This window comes from Dioscorea cayenensis, chromosome 19 (assembly GCF_009730915.1).
Source record: "Dioscorea cayenensis subsp. rotundata cultivar TDr96_F1 chromosome 19, TDr96_F1_v2_PseudoChromosome.rev07_lg8_w22 25.fasta, whole genome shotgun sequence".
NCBI lineage: Eukaryota > Viridiplantae > Streptophyta > Magnoliopsida > Dioscoreales > Dioscoreaceae > Dioscorea > Dioscorea cayenensis.
The window spans coordinates 16,578,444-16,589,577 of record NC_052489.1 but is presented as its reverse complement, the minus strand read 5'-3'; the positions used below and the strand labels follow the sequence as shown (position 1 = coordinate 16,589,577).

The 11,134-nt window shown below is 40.8% G+C and overlaps 1 non-coding gene across 1 annotated transcript; it reads right to left on the bottom strand.

The window, feature by feature from the left end:
* Positions 1-10,320: 10,320 nt before the first annotated feature.
* LOC120250862 lies at positions 10,321-10,427 on the bottom strand. Its single transcript, XR_005533194.1, has one exon. It is a non-coding gene; the product is annotated as a small nucleolar RNA R71 (small nucleolar RNA).
* Positions 10,428-11,134: the final 707 nt, after the last annotated feature.

The following is an 11,134-nucleotide window of genomic DNA, read 5'->3' as shown; positions in this document are numbered from 1 at the left end:
TACTAGTTATGCCTTAATGAGAGAAAGAGCTATCTCATAGGATGAGTGAAAGCTACCACTCGAGTAAAAAGAGCTACCACCTCGAAAGTGTGAAAGCCACCTTAGCGGCCGCTTGGGAAAGGGCTACCTTAGAGGATGTGTGAAGCTACTACCATCTTTGAAATTGTTGTCACTTGTGTAGATAAATAAGTCCCTTATACTTAGAGCTTTGAGGAGTATACCTTGGGTTGACTTGAGTGAGTCCACACACTTTCACGATTTCGGGTTTGTTGTCCTTTTTTATTCAAGTTTTTAGCTAGAGCATTGATTTTTCGTAGTTCGTGTTGAAATTTCCCTTTCTTGTAGAATGCTCTCTTTGTATGCTTTGGTGAACCTAAGGCCAAGCACTTCCAATATTTCTTTCATCTATGCGCATAACGTTTTAATTTTTGCTTGAGGACAAACAAAAGCTTAAGTGTGGGGGAGTTTGATAAGTGCTTGTGTGATATGAATGCGAAGTGTTCATTCCTTATGTTGAGCATTACTTTTCTCAGGTTTTTACATTAATATGTGTGTTTTTATGTTACTTTTATGCAGGTAGGGTTGTGAGGCCGAGTATGAAGGAAATAGGCCAATGTGGATCATAATGCACCTATTTTGGAGGAAATCTTGCTAAGGTTCAAACACGAAGACATAGGTCAGGTGTGAGATGCTAGAGTGTGCGCCAACCTCCTCGCATTCGAGTGAGCACATCTATTTGGAGGGGCACAAAGGCAGTCACACTCGAGCATTTCGACTTATGCTCATAAGAACAAGAGCTCCACCAACATGTATATTAATGAAGAAGCAAGTGATTCACGACGTGAACGTGTGCCCGTTTGCATTAACCCAATGAAAGTATGGAATTGGGAAGTTTTTCAGGTCGAAGACTGTAGCAGAACATTGTAGCACGTACTGTAGCAGCACTGTTCACAACCGGCCGAGAAATCAGAGAAACAGAGAATCCACACGGGCGTGTGGAAATTATCCACGGCCGTGTGGTAATTCCGCACAGGCGTGTGACATCATACACGCCCGTGTAGTCGCCCGATTCCAGCCCTATTTAAAGCCGATTTCAGCCCCGATTTCAGTATTCTTTTCTCCATCTTTTCCCCAACTTAAGAGAGGGCTTCGGCTAGGGATTTGAGGGGTATTAGCTAGGGTTTTGGAGAGGTTCTACGGCTCTGACATCGCGTGTCGTTTGGAAGAAGGTTATTGGGAGAGCTTTCGTTAGCATCGATCCGGCGAGGTGTATCCTAGGCCGGACAAAGGATCCCTTACGACGAGTAGAGGACTCTCCACAAGACCATTGACACGACCAACGAGGGTGTTTTTCTATGGATTCATTGCTTTTACATTCTATTTCTTTGATTGTACTTAGCTCCATGGAGAGCTAAACCCCTAGTGGGTACTTGGGTATTGTGAACCCTAGGATGTATTTGTTTCTTTAAACCTATTTATTATGCTTTCAATAAATTGATGCTTATTGTGAGTTCCAACCTTGAATGCTTGATTGTATGAACATTTCCACTGGAGTGACACTAGGGTTGAGAGTTCTTGTTGGCAACCTTGTGAGTGAGTGACACAGCACGAGCGTTAGACAAAACTAGGTTGGAGAGGGTTGAGAGGGTGAGTCGAGAGGTACAGGAGCGTCCCCTTTCCCCTCCGACGTGATAGATTCTACCTCCGTTCCTAGAGTTCTTTGCAGCCATAATAGAGTGAATGGTCTAAGGGATGAACCTCCGCTGGGGCCTAGTTGCGCGTGCAATGGAGTGAAGCGTTGAGAGGATCTTACTATCTAGGGCTTAATTGTGGCTAGGGACCTTCCGCCTGGACCAAAGGGTTAGGTCTATAATTAGGAAACGATTTATCACTTGGAATCCCTAGAGCTAATTGCAACTCTATGCGAGTGCGAGGTGTTGAGATTGTTCGATTTCTCCTCCGGGACATGCATAGAGTTAGTCATAGTTGACCTTAGATTTGGGACTATGTATATAAGGATTTCCACCACTCACCATTGCATTGATTAGGAAACATAATAGAGAGTTCTTGCACTTGAAGCGATTATCCTAGGTGAAGCATCATCCGAGTACCCCATCTTTATCGATTGCCTTACCTCCTCCTTACTTTTGCTCTCTTACTTGTTGCTTTTAATTGTTGAGAATTGAATCATTGTCACACTTATCATTGTTGATATTCCACATAGCTAAGAATCGAATTAAGTGTCTTCACTCCCTACTCCCTGTGGATTCGATCCCGCTCACCCGGGATTATTACTTCGACAAACCCATGCACTTGCGGGATATACGCAAGGGGACCTTGTCACTTCGCGTTTAAACCTTCTCAAGATTTCCTCCAAATAGTGCATTTATGATCTAAATTGGCTTCTTTCTCTAACCTTCGGATTCATAAACCTATATGCATGAAAGTAACATAAATACACACATATTATCATTAAAACCCAAGAAAAGTAATACTCATCATAAGGAAAGAACACTTGGACAAAGGGACCCTTGGACGAGTAGAGGATTCTCCACAAGACCGTCGCTACGACTATCGAGGGGGTTTTCTATGGATTCTTTTCTTTTCATTTGATATCATTGATTGTAATTAGCTCCATGGAGTGCTAAACGCCCTAGTGGGTACATGGATATTTGTGAACCCTAGGATGTATTCGTTTCATTGAACTTTTTTATTATGCTTTCAATTAAATTGATGCTTTATTTGAGTTCCAATCTTGTATGCTTTATTGTGTGAATACACTCTTAGAGTGACATTAGGGTTGAGAGTTCTTGTTGGTAATTCTTGTGAGTGACTGACACACCACGAGAGTTAGACAAAGCCAGATTGGAGAGGGTTGAGAGGGTGAGTCGAGAGGTAGTGGAGCGTCCCCTTTCTCCTCCGGTGTGATTTATTCTACCCCTATTTCCTCGAGCTCTTTGCGGTCATAGTAGAGTGAATGGGCTAAGGGATGACCTTTCGCTGGGGCTTAGTTGTAGGGGTAACGGAGTGAAGCGTTGAAGAGATTTTAGCTCCTAACGCTTAATTGTGGCTAGAAACTTTCCACCTGGACCGAAGGGTTAGGTCTACATCTAGGAAGAGGATTTATCACTTAGAATCCCTAGAACTCATTGCGATTCTGTACGAGTGTGAAGTTGAGAGGTTATTCAATTTTTCCTCCGGTACATGTATAGAGTTAGGCATGGTTGACTTTAGATTTGGGATCATGTATTTAAGGATCTCCACGACTAGTTAACGCATTAGTTAGAAAGCATAATAGAGGGTTTTTACACTTGAAACGATTGTCTTAGGTGGAACAATATCCGGGGTATCCCACTTATATCGATTGCCTTACCTCCCCTTTACTTGCACTCTTTCTCTTGTTTCTTTTACTTTTGTTACATCACATTTAGTCACAAAAATCACTATTCACTTTTTATTTAGTTAAAAACAATTTAAGTGTTTTTATTCCCTACTCTCTGTATATACGATACCCACTCATCTGGGATTTATTACTTCGATAAACCCGTGCACTTGCGGGACATACGCAAGGGGCATTGTCACATACTGAGCTTTATATGGACAGGGGCAGTATGATTCGGGAGTGTCCAAGGCCACATGGCTGTCTTGGTTAAGTTACAGATACTTACACTAGGTCCTTAGCAGATCCGTGAATGGGTGAAGCGATAACACAGGTGTTTTGTGCCGGCAGGAGCTACTTTATTTATATTCCATGGTCTAGAGCGAGCCGATTCACCTGGGGCATATAGTGGCAGATTTCCTGAGGTACCAGGGTCAGTGTGTGAGATTGGGAGTATTTTTCGCAGGCCCTTAAATCATTAGACTCATCCTGGGGATGGGCCTATTGGACGCTGTCAGAGGTGCTGAAAAGACGATCGTTCCCTCCCCTGTTGGCCTGAACACAATGAGGATGAGTGGGTTAGTGCGCAGATATGGGCCTGGAGCATATATTCTTACCATGCCTATCCCAGAGACTATCGAGGATGAAGAAAACGCAACAGATTATTCACTGCAGGCTCCCGAGAATCAGCCTACACCGATAGAGACCGAGGTACCACCCGCAGCACAGGAGCCGCCCCAGTGAGCATGTTTTCTCCTTCCCGAGCCTATGATCATTTTGAGAGGCTCGAGAGTGCTGTGGGTGTGTTTCGGACAGAGATCGCCGAGGTCTATGCTACACAGGTTGCACAACATGCAGAGGTGATGCCACGTCTCAACATTCTACAGCAGTTACTCGAGCGAGATGTTACCTCACCCTTTATCATGAGACCCCGGACCCCTCTGGATCCTCTGGCACCACCATCACCTGTGCTAGTACCGGTCGATCTACCAGCATCATTTTTTTTACCGACAGCAGCACCAGCACCAGTAGTAGCAGAGCTAACACCAAATGACACCGACGATTCATGTTTTTTTCCTTTTATTTCTTTTATGTTTTTCGTATTTTATTTTAGCATTGCTATTTTGGACTTGTACACTTAGAAAAGATTTTCCTTCTTAGTTTATCTTTTATTTTGTCTCGAGTTGTATTTCATTGCTTTACTTTTATATACTCGAGTTTATTTTTGTTTATTAAGCTTCACTAAACCCCCTTGTGTATGCGTTCAGATGGTCTTGTCAGTATGGGAATTGAGAACTAGTCATGTACACGGCCAAGGTGTTTTACACTTGGCCGTGTGTGCTTCACAACCTGTTAGAACTTCACTCCCGAGGATTTAGCTCCATCAAATGCAACACTAGGAGTCAGGGAGTATTGTTTCGATTCCCACTTCCATATATTCTTGATTGTTATACTTGTTAATGAGCTTGCATGTGTATATTGAGGGCAATGTACATCTTAAGTGTGGGGTGAAGTTCGCTTTACACATGTCCTTTATACTTATACTTTTATTGTGCAAGCTCACATAGCCAATGGTGGTTCACCTTAGTTACAATGATGGTATTCTTGAGTTTAGGAGAATTTTTTTACAATGAATGTTTTCAAGCTCTACTTTTTACTTGAATTTCTAGGAATTTTTCCCCGATTGACACTTGTTGCACATCTCGCTCATTAAACTCTTTTGGAAACTCAAGTTTGATGTTTAAGAGACTAATTAGTTATGTTTCTTGTTTTGTTATAAAAAGTGGAAAAAGAGAAATAGTTTATACTTGTTTGTGTGCATTGGGGGTGGAAAGAGCTACCGCCTATGAAGTATGAAGCTACTCTTATAAGTCGGATACTAGTTATGCCCTAATGAGAGAAAGAGCTATCTCATTGGATGAGTGAAAGCTACCACCCAAGTAGAAAGATCTACCACCTGGAAAGTCTGAAAGCCACCTTAGTGGCCGTTTTGGAAAGGGCTACCTTAGAGGATGTGTGAAGCTAATACCATTCCTTTATTTTGTTGTGTTTTGTAGATAAATAAGTCTCTTATTACTTAGAACTTTGAGGAGTATACTTTCGGTTAAATTGAGTAAGTTTACACACATTTACATGATTTCGGGTTTGTTGTCCTTTTTGATTAAAGTTTCTTGCTAGAGCATTGATTTTTCATATTTAGTTTTGAAATTTCCCTTACTTATAGAATGCTCTCCTTGCATGCTTTGGTGAACCTAAGGCCAAGTACTTTCAATATTACCTTCTTCTATGCTTCAATGTTTATCTTTGCTTGAGGACAAGCTGACACGTCCGTATATGCGTGTAAACTGCAAGTGCACGGGTGTCGAAGTAATAATCCCAGATGAGTGGGTAGTCGAATCCATAGGGAATAGTGCTTAGAACCACCAAGATTGCTATTTAACTAGAATGAAAATATGTAGAAAGTGATGTGAAAACATACTCAATGCAAACGAAAATAAGAAAAGATAAAGGAGGCGCAAGTAAAAGATAGGGGAGGCAATCGACGCTAAATGGGGTACCCGGATATTGTTCTGCCTAGGACAATCGTTTCAAGTGCAAAACCCCCTATTATGCTTTCTAACTAATGCATTAATGAGTCGTGGAGATCCTTTAATACATGGTCCCTAATCTAAGGTCAACCATGCCTAACTCTATAAATGTCCCGGAGGAGAAATTGAATAACCTCTCACCCTCGCACTCGTATAGAATTGCAATGAATTCTAGTGATTCCAAGTGATAAACCCTATTGCTATTTATAGACCTAACCATTTGGTATTCAGGGTATTCCAAGTGAATTCTAGGGTATAACTACAGTTGTAGTAATATTTTTCTACAGAGTAATCTTGTTGAAAGAACCCAAGTGGAAAGAATAAGGACCTAAATGTGAAAGTTTATAAAAGATTTTGGGTTAAAGAGTAATAGAAAAAGGATTGATATGAAATGTTTATGGAAACCAAGGACTGAAAGGTAAGATGCAAGGGATCTTTTTGAAATATCGTGTTATAATCCAGGGATCATTGGATAGTTTGAAAGGACCTTTTGAGAATACTATTTTATAATTCTGGGGCCATTGGTGAGTTTTTCAGGGACTGTTTCGTAAGAAATTATATTTCTAGGGACTAAAAGAGAATTTTAGCTGAAAACATAAGTTAGAAAAATCTAGATTTTGATGGTTTGTTCATCTTCTTCTTCTCCTTCATTTGCTACAGTACCCCCGATTGAGAGAGAAAAAAAGAAGAAATAAAAAGGGAAAAAAATTGGATATATGAGGTGGAGGACTTGGAGATCATCCGAGGGAGGTCGCCGGAGTGTTTGGTAAGAGTTATTTGGTTGAAATGATGTATAATGTTTAGTTAAAAAGCTTGACCAACCATGCTAGATTTTTAATATGTTTTTGTGAGGTTTGCCTTTGATTTGAATGGTAAAACCATGTTAGATTGTTGTGGATGATTGTTGCTTCAAATTCCTTTGGAAAAACCATTGTATTTGAGTTGAATCTAGCTTGAATGGAGGATGAGATTTTCGGTTTTATAGTAGCATTACTGCAGCACGGAGATTAGGGTTTGGTTTAGTTAATTAAGTTGATGATGACGATGATTAACATGTTAATGATGATGGTTGGATTGGAATTGATTGGGTTTAGCCAAATTGATTTGATTGGATCAAACCAAGTTTGAATTGAATTGATTGAGTTGGGTTTAATTTGGTTGAGTGGGCTTAATCAAATCAAGTGAAGAGAATTTGATTTGGTTTAGTCAAGTTCACTTAAATGAAATGGACTTGGGTTTGGATGAGAATTGGAGTGGTTGGGTTTAATTGAATTGATTTGGTCTAGGTTTGATCAAATCAAGTTGAGATGGTTTGGGTTTGGTTCAGTTGATTTGGGCTAAGGGTTTTGGGCTGAACCAAGTTGGTTCAATAGATTGTGCACAAGAATTGGAGTTGGTTCAAGGCTGGTTGGCTAGATTGAGGTTGGTTCAGTGAAATTGAGTTTGATTCAGTGAATTTGAGCTTGGTTCAGTGGAATTGAGCTTGGTTCAGAATGGTCTAGCCTAAATTGCGTTTATTTAAATGCAATTGGAGACCGGTTTAATTATGCAAGGTCGTGTTTTAACTGATTAGAGTGAGTGGGCCCAATTAGAGAGTCGATTATTGATTTCTTATATTTTCGGTTGGGTTTAGTTATGTTTTTAGTTGTCGTATTTATTTATTTTATTCTGTTATCCTGTTAGGTGTTGATTAGGCTTAGGAGGGAGTTTCAGGTCTAGCAAGAAACCCAAAAGAAACCAGGTGAGTTGGTAGTGGCTATTATTTTAAATAATTGGATTTTTATTATTATTTTGAAATAATTATTTAATGGCTAGTATTTTGAAAATAATTGTTTAAGTATTTCATTTTATCATATTTAATTGCGTATAATGCTGAAATATAGTTATATTTATTATCGTTAATGTTCATGACAATCGTAGTAATACATCAGCTTTGTATAATTATACATATTTGCAAATAGTGAAAATACATGTACATATGATTTAATTATTCGGTTCATGTATTTATTTTTTATGGTTACATATGCTTTGATTTGGAATGATTTGTGAAATGAAGTGCGCGTATTAAAATGTTTTACCGACAATATTTGTGGAATTGGTTTTCATTCCTGGTATAAGAATGGTATCCTGTATCTGGACTTTACTGTTATTTTGCATGTATTGTACTGTGAATGTTTGTCTTTTATAAGGACCTTATGATATGATTTATACAGTTTGTATTATTGATGCATCTACATGTTTGTTTGGATGGTGATGGCGGGCTAAGGCCCGACTACTGTAGTGCTGGGTCCCCATGGGCTAGCCTCTAGAGGTTGTGTGGTGGACCTGAGTGTTGATTTGTCCAGATCAGGTTGGAGCGTAGAGCCTTGATTGGATTATACATCGGGATCCCAGAGTCAACACACGGGACCGATGGGCCAACGTCAACACTGTATCAAAGTACTGTAGCAGCACTATACACAGCCGGTCGAGAAAACAGGAATTCAGGGAACCCACACGGATTCAGCCCTATTTAAAGCCGATTCAGTCACGATTTTAGCATTCTTTTCTCCATCTTTTCCCCAACTTGAGAGAGGGTTTCGGCTAGGGTTTTGAGAGGTAATGGCTAAGGTTTTGGAGAGATCTACAGCTATGACATCGTCATTCCTAAGGAAGAAGGTTGGTAGGGGAGCTTCCGTCGAGGCGTATCCTATACTGGACAAGGGAATCCTTGGACGACGAATAGAGGACTTTCTATATGACCATCGACACGACAATCGAGGGGGTTTCTCTATGGATTCATTGCTTTTACATTCTATTTCTTTGATTGTACTTAGCTCCATGGAGAGCTAAACCCCTAGTGGGTACTTGGGTATTTGGGAACCCTAGGATGTATTTGTTTCATTGAATGTTTTTATTATGCTTTCAATTAATTGATGTTTGTTGTGAGTTCCAACCTTGAATGCTTGATTGTATGAACATTTCCCCTAGAGTGACACTAGGGTTGAGAGTTCTTGTTGGTAACCTTGTGAGTGGGTGACACACCACGAGCGTTAGACAAAGCTAGGTTGGAGAGGGTTTAGAGGGTGAGTCGAGAGGTACAGGAGCATCCCCTTTCTTCGAGTTCTTTGTGGCCATAATAGAGTGAATGGTCTAAGGGATAACCCTCCGCTAGGGCTTAGTTGCGCGTGCAACGGAGTGAAGCATTGAGGTGATCTTAGTATCTAGGGCTTAATTGTGGTTAGGGACCTTCCACCTGGACCAAAGGGTTAGGTCTATAATTAGGAAGAGATTTATCACTTGGAATCCCTAGAGCTCATTGCAACTCTATTCGAGTGCGAGGTTGAAAGGTTATCTAATCTCTCCTCCGGGACATGTATAGAGTTAGGCATAGTTGAGGATTTCCACGACTCACCATTGCATCGATTATGAAGCATAATAGAGGGTTCTTGCACTTGAAACGATTGCCCTAGGCGGAGCATTATCCGAGTACCCCATCTTTATCGATTGCCTTACCTCCTCTTTTACTCGTGCTTTCTTACTCATTGTTTTAACTTTTGAGAATTGAATCATTGTCACACTTATCACTATTGACCTTTCACATAGCTAAGAAGCGGATTAAGTGTTTTTATTCCCTACTCCCTGTGGATTCGACACCCACTCATCCGGGATTATTACTTCGATAAACCAGTGCACTTGCGGGATATACGCAAAGGGACCTTGTCAAGTTTTTGGCGCCATTACAGGGGAGTAGGTGTTTAGAGATACTTTTCACTTTGTTTTCTTAGGTATTTTACCATACATTCTATTTCATATCTTCTTATTCTATCATCGTTCTGATTTCTTTTTATTTCTTTTTGGGTGCAGCTCCAGGTTATGACCCGAGAGATTCCCTCAATATTGATTGAAGGAGATCCTGAGCTTGAACGTACACTTAGAAGAAAAGGGGAAGAGCCTGTGTAAGAATAGTCTAATTTAGCTGAGTTGGAAGTGGAAGAATATAAAAACATGGTAGAACAGAATGAGCAACAGCGAACATTATCCGATTATGCCATACCTTCAGTGTTGGGAACACAATTGAGTATTGTGCGTCCCCCGATTACAGCTCAGAACTTCGAACTGAAGCCGGCATTCATCCACATGTTGCAGCAATCTGCAGAATTCAATGGTTTGGCCGATGAAAATCCAAACAGTCATATAGAGAGCTTTCTTCAGGTGTGTGATATGCTGAAGATAAACGGGGTGACGGATGATGCAATCAAGTTGCGAGCCTTCCCATTTTCCCTACACTCATTGCCTAGAGCGTCAATTACCACGTGGGAGGAGATGGTAGAAGCTTTTCTGGCCCGTTATTTCCCTCCCAGAAAATTAGCAAAGCTTAGGAATGAGATCTCATCCTTTGTTCAGATGGAATTGGAGTCTCTATTCGAGACATGAGAAAGGTTCAAGGAGCTCCTGAGAAAGTGCCTGCAACACGGATTCCTAGAGTGGATGATTGTTCAGACCTTTTATAATGGTTTGAACCAGAGTATAAGGCAACTCTTGGATGCGGCAGCAGGAGGTACCTTAGGTAGCAAGACCCCTGATGAGGCCCGTCAGTTAATTGAAGAAATGGGGTTAAACAGCTACCAATGGAATGCTAGGGAGAAGAAAAAAGTGGCCGGTCTACATGAAATAGATGCGGTAACTTCATTGGTAGCTCAAGTGGAAAATTTGAGTAAGAAGTTAGATCTTCTAACTTCAAATAGAGTGGTGGTCGTGACTAATTGCACCGGGTGTGGTGGAGGACATGCTCTCTCCGATTGCCTGATCTCTATCAGTGATGTTTCTTCTGTGGAGAACGTTGATTTTATAGGTAATGGCATGATACCTCAAGGAAACCCATATAGCAATACCTACAATTCGGGTTGGAAGAATCATCCCAATTTCTCATGGAGTAATCAGGGTCCACAAAAAGCCATGGGGCCACCGGGTTTCCAACAACAACAACAAGCACCTCAGGTGGAAAACAGAGTCTCAGGTCTGGAAACCCTAATGAATGACTTAGAGAAGCACTTGACTAGATTTATGCAATCTGCAAATACAAGGTTTGAATCAGTCAAGGCTACACTTCGCAACCACACCGCTTCTTTGCATAACCTTGAAAATCAGGTGGGGCAAATTGCGAAGTCTCTTTCTGAAAGGCCAC